Source organism: Cryptomeria japonica, chromosome 11 (assembly GCF_030272615.1).
Source record: "Cryptomeria japonica chromosome 11, Sugi_1.0, whole genome shotgun sequence".
Lineage (NCBI taxonomy): Eukaryota > Viridiplantae > Streptophyta > Pinopsida > Cupressales > Cupressaceae > Cryptomeria > Cryptomeria japonica.
The window spans coordinates 199,458,970-199,470,345 of NC_081415.1; positions in this window are offsets into that span (position 1 = coordinate 199,458,970).

Below are 11,376 nucleotides of genomic sequence, written 5' to 3' on the forward strand. Positions count from 1 at the left end.
AATATAGAGAGCAAACTTCGGTTTGATATTGTCATGGATAGTCTACACCACTAATTATAAGAACCAGGATGATATGAAGATCTGAAGCATGGACTGGCGCTTAGACAAACAGGAATCTCTTGCACACAACCATGTAAGAGTTGAGAAACACCGATACAAGGTTGTAGGTTCGTACAAGAAAGACCCTCAAACATGCCATACTGCAAAGATGATACCCCATTATACCAAAGTCGAGACATACCAAGATATAGGATGATCAAGGCATCCCCGAGCAAGTATAGTCTTGGGACACAAGATAAAAATCAAAGCAAAAAGATCAACCATGCAAACAACATGTGCATGACTAACTAACATCTCTTGCTAAGAGTAGGACATGGATTTGGATAAATTGTCGGACTAGGGAAGGATGCATCCCGATGGGCAGGTGATGGATTTGGATATAGGTTGATGATTGGCAAAAGGCGAGTTGGATGTGCAAGGTCTAGAGATGAGAGGATTGTTGCTTGGATTTGATTAGCACGGTATGGATGGTTGTTTGGATTAGGCACAAATTAATATAAGCTCGGGTAGATGGGAAAAGCTCAATTTGATGGATTGGATAGGATGGAAGAAGGATAAATGATTAGATAGGATGAAAAGGGGGATGGATGGTTGAGTAAGATTAGATTGGAGATGGGATTAAGGATTGAATTGGAAGAGATGGAGAATATGATTGGATGAGATAGGATTGGAATAAAAATATAATTGGATAGGATGGGGTGGATTGGTGGATATAGGATAGATGGATTGGAACCAATGACAAGGGAGAGCCAAGGATTGGTAAGAGAATGGATGGATGGGGAGATTGCTTAAGTGGATGGATGGAGATAAGATAAGGAGGAATAAAGGGATGAAGAACAGGTGGAAGGGGGGATCCAAGAACTATGTTGCAAAGGAGGGAAATGGCCCACTAAGGGTAGTGGAATAAAGGATAGGAAAGATGGTGGATAATAATGTATGAAGTGGAAAGATAATGTGTAATCGATATGGATGGATAGAGGTTTTAAGGCTCGTGCTTTCCAAAGCATGCACATGTGTTATTTTACCTCTGTATTGATCAAGATCAAACGTAGGAATGGATGATGGATTTGGATAGGATGAGGGAATATGCAATGGAGAATATGGATAGGATAGTCAAGATCAAAGATAGTAAAGAAGGATGGATGTAGACGTGAGGTGGATAAAGGATACGAGATATGGATAATGAAGATGGTAGGATAACATGGATGAAGCTTGTCCCCAAGTGTAGAGTGCAAGAGGAGGGATTACACATGATGCTTGTTTTCCAAGTTTTCATCATGGTACTTACCCAAGGTGCCACAAGAAGTGGTTTTACCCATTGGATGAAATGATTTTTCTTTACTTTTTCTGATTTTATTATTTTATTTTATTTTGGATTTTTGGATTTTTTTGGGATTTTTGGATTTTTTGGATTGATAAAGATGAGGAAAAGTGGATATGGAAGATAATGGATGCGTGAAGGAGGAAGGGACAACTCAAGCATCTAGTTCCATTGATGGTATCCCTTAGTATTTCTTTGAAGTGGAGGTATGCTCATAGATGCTGGTAAAAATAATCGGGGAGATGAAATGGATAGGGGATGGAAGATAAGGATCTGCAAAGGATTGGACTAACGGAATGGGATCGTGAAAAATGGATGGTGGATAATGGATGGGGTTTTGAATTTTTTTTGGAAGATCAACATTGGCACACACCTTAAAGGGTGGTGGCGTAGTGGATGAGAGGGTTTTGAATTAGATGGAGGATAAAGTGTGGATTTTGGGACATGGAGATCCAAAATAGAAGAAGGGAATGATGGAGTTTGGATGGTGCATTTTGGGACATAAGGACCCAAAATGGATTTTGAAGATGGAGGAGTGTTAGATGGAGGATTGGAGGACTTATGAGTGGATGGAGCTTTTGGATTAGCAAGTTTGGATGCCAATTTTGATTGTTCTGCTTCTAAAAGTATCTTAGGAATCCACATAGTTTTTGAATATTTTTTTGGGGGAGCCCTTGAGGCCTTTTGGATTGTCCTTTCTTTTGGATCATATTTTTCTTTTGAGAATGTTGTTTTGAGGGGACATGTTGATCCTTTGATTTTTGTGGATTTTGAGCTTTATGCTTTTTAGATTGGGCATCCAAATTGCTTCCAATAGTAATGGGATAGGTGCATGAGGATGATGGGTTGATGGATTTTATGGATGGGATGGTGGAGGGAGAATGTTGGAAGGGATTCAAGGATATATGTTGTTGTTGATCTCACTTAGGGATAGTGGATGGAGGGATGTAAGGACCCAAAATGGATGGAAGGAATGGAGGATTGAGCGTTGGAACATGGGGGCCCAAAATGGATGTGGAAGATGAGGGATGGCAGGATTTTAATTTACATGAAGGAATTTTGGATTTAGGAGGAATAGAGGATGTACCAACATCTTGAGAATTATCTTGAGGACCCTTATTATTTTGGGAACAAGATGTGAGTCCATTTTGAGGGGGATAAGAGGTGGAAGTAGTTGTAGGTGCTTGAAGACAACCGACTTGGATAGGAGTGATGGGATCTAGAGGAGGATTAGGTTCATGTGGGGGATCGGGATTATGTGGAGGATCAGGATTATGTGGAGGATCAAGAGTGTGAGATGGATTAGGATCATGACATGGAGATGAAGGGATACTTTGATCTTGACTAGGGAGGGTATCATGAGATGGAGTGGGAGGGGTGATTGGATCTTGAGATGGAAGGAGAGCATTGGATGGAGGGATTACATGATCATAAGATGAAGTGGCGGGGATGATATCAGTAGATGGAGTGGAGGATAGACATGGATTTTGAGATGTATGGATGCTTTGATCTTGAGGTGGAGAGCAATCTATGTTAGCATGTGTTGGAACAAGTTCTTTGCATGTTTGGAGTTGTTGGGATTGTATGATGAACTAAGATATGGAAGCTTCGAATTGGGTAGATGGAGGGATGGTGTTATCATGAAGCTGGGGGGATTGAGGTTCATCTTGATTTGGAGGTGATGGAGGTGGGTGAGGGACTTGAGGGGATTTGGCAACTTTCTTCGAGGTGGGGATTTTGTCTCCTTTGCTATCATGCCTTGGATAAGATTATGGATTAAAGACTCGGAGGATGGGGATGATGTTGATTTTGGAGGATTAGGATTATATGGATATTTCAAATTAGATGGGGGATTGGGATTATGGATTGGGGGATTAGGATTAATGCTTGGAGGACTATGGAGTAAAGGATTTGGATGGGGAGTAGAGGTAATGAAGGTGTTGTAAAAATACGGGGATTAGGATGTGGATGGGAAGGTAGATAGAGGTATACATATTAGATTAGAGGGGTATATGGATGAGGGATAATATGGAGATATAGATGGGGAATACGATGGATTTTCCTTGTCAAAGGTAGAGGAAGGATAAGAGATATGATATAGATTGGGATTGGATATAATGTGTTGAGATGAAATGGATGGGGATATGATAGATGGATGGGATGTTATGGGATTGACTTGGTAGGCAGGTTGAGGTGGTTTGTGAACTTCCATGAGCATCTGCTCATACCAAGCCTTGAAGTTTGGATGTGAACTTTGGGTAGCCATGTGAGAAAGGTGGTAATATTGGATGAAGATGAGGACAAGGACTTAGCAAATTCAGGTTGGATTGAGGATTGAGTGGATTCGATTTGATTTTCTTGGATTGGATTGGGCTTGATTTGATTGGATTGGATTGGGTTGGACTTGATTGGATTGGATTGGATTGGATTAGATTTGACTGGATTGGTCCTTGGATTAGGACAAGGTTGTTTTGGATCAGGATGACACCTTAGCCCTTACATTAGGACTTAGATGGAAATTGATGGTGTGGACCGCAAGCAAGGTGACAACCAAGATAGGTAAAATTTAGACCTTAGAATAATGATCAAACCTTCTTCTACTTAGTGTACCCTTGCGTGCCTAAGCAAAATATGGCAAAAGAATTGGGGTTTTAATCAACCCAAAATGATTAAGCAAAGGTACTTGGGGGAGACTCTTTCCCAAGCACAAAAGCTAATTGATTGATTGATTAAGGACGAGGTCTAAATAGAGCTTCACAAGGTATAAACCTCAGCGTGAGGTTGATTGATTGATTGATGGGATAATTTGATTGATTGGGTTGATTAGGATCGATTAGGATTTTGGATGTTTGATTAGGTTAATGTGCCAAGTCCTTGAGGATGGGATGAAAATGATTGTTGAAGAAAGGATTGATGGTATGAAGAGGAATGGGAAGGTTACCCAAGATTGGATTAATGATAAAATAGAGATATTGGTTGGGGAGGGATGATTGTTTGGATGGATGAAAGTGGATTAGGGATTGGAGAATTGCTTGGATAGATAGAAACGAATTAGGGATTTGATGATGACAAGCTGGAATTTAGAAAGAGGGAGGATTGATTGGTTTGCGGAAGGATGGACTTGGTAAGAGATATCAAGAAATGAATACATGTTGGCCACTAACGCAAATAGAGAATCCAAACATAGCACACTATCCTAGGAAATTGGTCAAGGAGCAAAAATTTTGCTTGTTGACTCAGGTACACACCCAATAGCTAATTAGAATACGGCCGCTAAATCTCATGCAATGGATTCTCAACGCCGCATTAGATGAATACAAATGCTAATGGGGGCATGAAATGAAAAGTCTCTTGGGGGAGTTACTATCTCCCTTGCACAAAGATTATCCACCTTTCGAAACTGGTGAACCGGGTAGTTTCTATTCCTAGGATTCTTAATAAGGGTTTTCGTTTGAAGATTACCCTTTGCAGTTGCACAAGCATGATTGAGGCCTATAGCCCAACAAAGTACCAAGCAAGATGTAGTCACGCAAGCGTGATTGAGACCTAAAGGCCCTACAAAATGCCCGATATGAGTATAAACTCAGATAGCTTCGTCCTTCGAGATTTTCATCCCAAGAGGCCTATTTATTATAGTGAGTTGGAATGCTTGGATTTAGCCATACTCACTTGGGTCATTCCCCTCTCACCAATGGTTGTGCAAGTGTGCCAGGCAAACTAGTAGGGCATGCCCGCTAAGGGTAAAAAGCATGCAAGCAAACTAGAAAAGTTTCAAGGGTCTGGATTTCTAATTGTCTATATAGACAAGAGTATACTCTCCTACCTCTACGATTTCCTCAAACACATAAAGCAGATAGTTCTTTCCCAATTATATTTAAGATCCTAAGAAAACAACTAAAAAAAGACACAATGTTTTCTTGTATCTCCTCGGGCAACCTGCAAAAACAACAAATTAGTAGTCCTATGGTTTGAGCAATAGATTCTTTGACAAGCAGAATCTTGGACTAACATTCTACAAAAAACACAGGTTAGGCTGTCAAAAATATCAGAAAACAAAGAACAAAAATGGGTTAGGATTTGTATAAACAAATTTATATCAAAACACCCCTTTGTTTTTCATACAAGTAAGCAGAAAGCAACAACTCGTACGAGTTTTATCAGGTACCAATCAACAAACTACACAGACTCGTACGATGCAGAACAGAAGATCGTACTATGACAGCCAGAAACTCGTACGAGTATTAACAAAAAGAAGAGAAAACTTAGACAAAAAGTAGAAACTGCAGAGTTAGAACAGAAAATGAGATGGAAAGTTGTGCAAGCCTCCTCACATGCACATACGATAATTAGCAAATGCCCATACGAATAAAGAAGTAGAATCATTTTGTGCGCAATAGAAATTCGTACGAGCTTTCACGTCGGAAACATAACCTGCAACTTTTCAAAATATGAAAACTTGCAAAAACATCAAATTAGGGACGTGGGTCCCACCGAACGTGCCAGAATGGAGAGAGGTGAAGTGAGCGAGGAGATGAAATGGTTAGATGATCAAACAATAAGCATAAAAAACATTCAAAACACAAAAACCAAGTATACCTTCACAAACTTGTCTTCTCCCTCAGATTGAGCTTGATGAAGTGAAGGCGCCTCTTTGATGCTCCACTTGTTTTGCTCGTTGTAGATGTGGATTGCTCTCGAATTCTCAACAAGATAGATGGATTTGGATCAAGGATAGATGTATATGGATAACAAGGATTTGATAGAGGACTATGAAAAAACGATAAAAATGTGATGGAGGGAGATGAGAGGAGAAATTAGCAGCATGATGATAGAAGAATGGAAGACTCTCCTGATTTGAGAAGGAAAGATGCTCCAATTTATAGATTGGAGGAGGCCAATGGAGGGCCAAGATTGATTTGCTTATGAAGGGCTAAGATTGATTCAAGATAGTAAACATGGATCAAGGATGCATTGAAGAATTAAAAAGGAATATAAAATTCCTTGGGAAAAAAGGGGGGGAAAGAAATTTGAATTTCAAAGTGAGGATGCATAGGGGGATTCAAAGAAATTTGAATTTCTTTGAGAGGTTCAAGATTGATGTGACATGAGTGGGGGAATTTAAAATTGGAGAATAATGATAAGTGGGATTATGAGAGATTTTAGAGGAATTAATTAGGTTGAGTGGGGATTAGGAAAAAGTGATTTATAGAAATCACATGATTAGGTTAATTAATTAAAATTAATTAACTGAGTGAGTTTAGAGGAAATAATAATTGGAGGGACTTTAGAAGAATAGGGAAATAATTAATTTATTTGATAAATTAATTATTGGTCAATAGTGACAGGATTAATTAAATTAGATTTAATTAACACCAAGAAGAATAAGGATAACACAAATAATTCAATTAATTATGTTGACAGACTTAAATTAATTAAATATTAATTTATTTAATTTTAGGTGTCTACACACACACCCAGTTCTAAAGTTATGGCCTTCAAAAGTTGGGTCTCCTGAAATAGAAAATATAAAAAATGTGTTGGACACAAAAATGAGATATAAAAGGGAGCTACACGCGTTGGTGTGTGTGTTTTGACACATCATAGGGCATCTTGAATTGGAGATAAGTTAGATACCACTTTTTGGGTGGTTTTAGCTCATGGTTTTGTAATAGCGTATGATATTTTCATGTATTGCATCTTCTATATATTAGGTGTGTGAGATGGAGGTTGAGTGTATGAGTCTTATACCTATTGAGTTACCTCTAGATCTCTAGTTGCTGATACTCTTGTGAGAAGCTTTCTTTGCAAGTTTATTTTAAGTTACCTCTAGATCTCTAGTTGGTGATACTCTTGTGAGAAGCTTTCTTTGCAAGTTTATTTTAATTTGTTTTTGATTTTTTAATGATATAATTGGGTGGCATTTAGAGTGTGAGGTTTTTCTCCTGAAAGGGTTTTCCCCATGATATATCTTGTGTTTATTATTAATCTATTTGCATGTTGTATGCCTCCTTCTATATATTTTTATTATTCTATAACAATTTAATATTTGCAAGAAAAAAATTGTTATCTCCCCCATTAGATTAGTGTTAGGAAGCATTTTTCACACTTTAGCTTCCTTTTAGTTAGTATCGAAGCTTGACTAGTTTTGGTGCCATTGTTGGGTAGCGATTTTTTGATATTGATCTCAATTTGAGTGGGAGTTTTGTTAGATTATTTCAAAATCTTGTTGTTTGAAGAAGATGGCAAGCACATCAACACATTCACAAGCACGTGCAAATGGAAGCCATTCAACATACAAAGATTGTCTAGAAGCAAAGGAGTAAATGACATGATTAGTATATAAATATAAGAATTTACTGCTAGAGACCAGGCATTGTTATATGTTTCCAGGTACAAGGAAAATAAGGGAAAAAATTATACATGTTGGTTGGGAACATATGAAATTCTAAAATCATTTCCAAATGGCATTGTCTAACTCATTACTATTGATCTAATCTATTTGTCATTAATAGTGAATAGACATAGGCTCAAGCTATACAAGAAGTCACTCAATAAGTATGAATTTTTAGTCAATCTCCACCATCAATTTAGACCACCATCGCCATCCACTCCATCTCATTCTCCATTGCAATCCACTCCATCCAATTCTCCAATACCATTCACTCCATTTGAAATACCTATACCACCAATATCACTTGATCCATATATCACAATTGCAAATGAGCCAATTGGTTCACCCACAACCATTACATCTGAATAAAATATACATGCCAATCACATGCACACATTGCACATTTTTAATTATGTTTTTCTTTTTCTTTTTGGTAATATTCAAGAACATGCAACAGTCAAGACCTACTACTTTACATAGCCACCAGGACCTATATTTGGTGCGCATGCAACCTTTTCATCTTCTCATGCTCTCTGTAGACTCTCTGTAGTTACACACAACCAAGGACACCATATGTTTACATGCAACCATTCACATTTTTGAGGCGACACTTCCCTTTTTGCCCAATGCATACAATAGTCTTTTCACCACAAAATTAAAAGTTTTTCCACATGGTGCTACAAGCGGCTCACACCATCTCTCATCTCTAATTGTTGTCACATCCATCCTATCAATTTCAATCATCACAACACCAACTTCACATACCATGTACTCTATCATTTGCAAATTTTTTGTGCATGTCTCAAATCATTGGTTCATCTCATATAGGTATCCTTTGCATTATAACATTTATTACATGATTGATTTTGTATCAATTTGGCAAAATTCACATGCGTATTTCTATATTTTATTATCATATTAATATTTTCCAATATGAGTTCCTATCTTCCATGCCCCTATTTGCCTTGCATTTAATTTGCAAACAAAATGAAAATTTAAGTTGGGGGTTGATCATCATTATTAATGTAATTGTCATGATTATTTTTATTTTCTAAATTTGCCACAACCATTTTCATTATTATACAATAAGTTTGGTAAGTTTGGAAAATTTATACCTTGTCTAGTTTATAACTTGAGCACACTAATTGTAAACATTTTAGTCATAATATTGATCCATGATAGTAATAGAGGGACTTGAATTGGGAAACTTTGAGATTGATAAAAGATTGCAAAAAAAGGCAAGTCGAAGAATGAAGAAAATTTGGAGAAATTAAGCTACGAAGTGTTGTATAGCAAGAGTTGAAAGAGGAAGAATAGCTCAATTAAAGTCACAATAAAAGGGAGAGCGGAACAAGAAGTTGAGAATAGAGGAAATGGGTGGTGATCCCATTAGGCGCGAAACCATAGAGCACATTTTGTTGCTCTTAGATGTTGAGTCACTGTCATCCTTTAAGAGAGCAGGGTGGATACAATATTGCTTAAAGTTAACAAAGTATAATGATGAGATGACAAATCAATTTTACAACAACATTTTGAAATAATGAAGAAATTATCAAGGGTTTGAGGGTTATTTCTAAGGTTTCTGGTCTTTCATGAACCAAAGAAGAGTACCCAATGCCTGTCGACGTTGTGTCAGCAAGAGTAGAATTCGTCCATCTACATGAAACTTTTGACTCAACTAGTTAGGGCACCAAATGAGTTTCTCTACCTCAACCATTGATATAAGTTACATCTCAAATAATCAAGTACTTTACCTATGATGGAAGACACTTCTTACTTTACATTATGCATTTCAAGTTGATGAGTCATCTTCGCCACAATAGGTTAGTCAATGTACCTAATTACTTCCATTAAATGTTGACTAGAATGGTTGTTGAATATAGAAGGAAAAGGAAAATTTATTCTCTTCCCCATCAATGCTTAATTGTTCTTTTGGTAAAAAGAACCTCATTTTTAATATTAGATGGGAGGAATTCTAAGAGTGGGATAACATTTAAAATTGTTTCTTAAGGAATGTCCCCCCAAAAATAGATAGTAAGGCTAAAGAGTTTGTTAGGGATTAAGGTGGAAGGAGAACAAACAGTAGGTGCAAAAGACAATGAAACCCTTGTAGGAAGTGCTCAGGAAATAATGAGAGAAATCTAACACCTAATTCTCTATTTAATCAAAGCCCTATGGAACCATAAAAAGAAAAGAAATGGAATAAGAAGCTAATAATGATAATGAGCCATCAATTTCACTCAATGCATTGGTAAAGACACCTGTAACGTCTGACAAAAACCTTGTTTCATCTTCAATACAAAGCCTTACAACTCCAACTCCACCTAAAACAAGAAAAAGGGAAAAAAAAATCCTTCTCATCAATAACAAAAATTAAGAAATAGAGGAGTAGAGGAAAATTTGAGAAATATGTGTCAAAAAGGCAAAAGTTTGTGGAGGAATCTAGGAGGGTATCATAAAGAGGGTTGGATATAGAGAAACTTAAAGATAATTTTGAGACCCCAAAGTCCAATAAGTAGTCCCAATGAAAGAAGAAACATAAAAGGAAGCTTCAAGTGCCACAAAAGATAGAAAGGCATTCTAGTTGTCTCTTGGGAAAGGGGTTTATAACCACACAAAAGCCTCTTAAAGAAGACACTGTAAATCTTGATATTGTTTCTAAAAGGGAATACTTGTTGTTAAGGGAGTGTAAGACTACCGTGAAGGATGAAAAGATACCACAAAAAGAAAACTATTGGGGAAAATGTACAAAAGAGTCAAGAACAGTTTGATTATGGGCATGAAACTGATGATGATGACCCTTACCTGGAAAGGAAAAGGGATACTAAAACACCAAGCCCAATGCAACAAGGAATAATCCCCCCAATGGAGGATTATGGTTATAATTATGAAACTAATGTAGTGGTAGAAATTTCTATTGATTTAGAGTAAACCCTAGAAGGGGAAGGAGAGAATGATGAGCTGAAGGCAACTCTTGAAAAGATTAAGGATTTAGAACACCAACTGATAGAATATAGAAAAAGAGAGATTGGGTTAAAGAGAAGAGAGAAGGAGTTGGAAACACAACTAACACTCCACCAATAGGAATGGACAAGATTAGAAAATTTGGGTAATTTAGCCATTGTAGAACTACAAAAGAAGGAATCCCTAGTTGATAAGGAGAAAAATATACTAGCACCTCTCACTTCCCTCACCCTTGGCATTGCCTTGTGAAGGGCACTCTTAAAATTTGAATGTCATAGAAAATAATAGGAAAATGAAAATAAAACAGTAAGGGTCAATTATGAGGCAAAATTGGAAGAAAAAGAAACAAGGGTCAAGAATTTGACTGTTAATCTTGAGAAGATGGTTGATTTAGCCAATCAAAATAGGATTTGTTGACCCCCTACTAGAGTGCATGCATTGTATTAAAAAGATAAGTTTTTTATATTTTTAGATTGGTCAATTACTTAGAAATGCAGCCATCTCCATTATTTCACCAAAGTCATTTCTTACTGCAGACTCCAAAGCAACCCTAGATATACAAGATCAAATGTGTGAGTTTTATCTCCACAATATGGTAGTTCTCTACAACACCATTTTGAATCCCTTACTTTATGTGGGG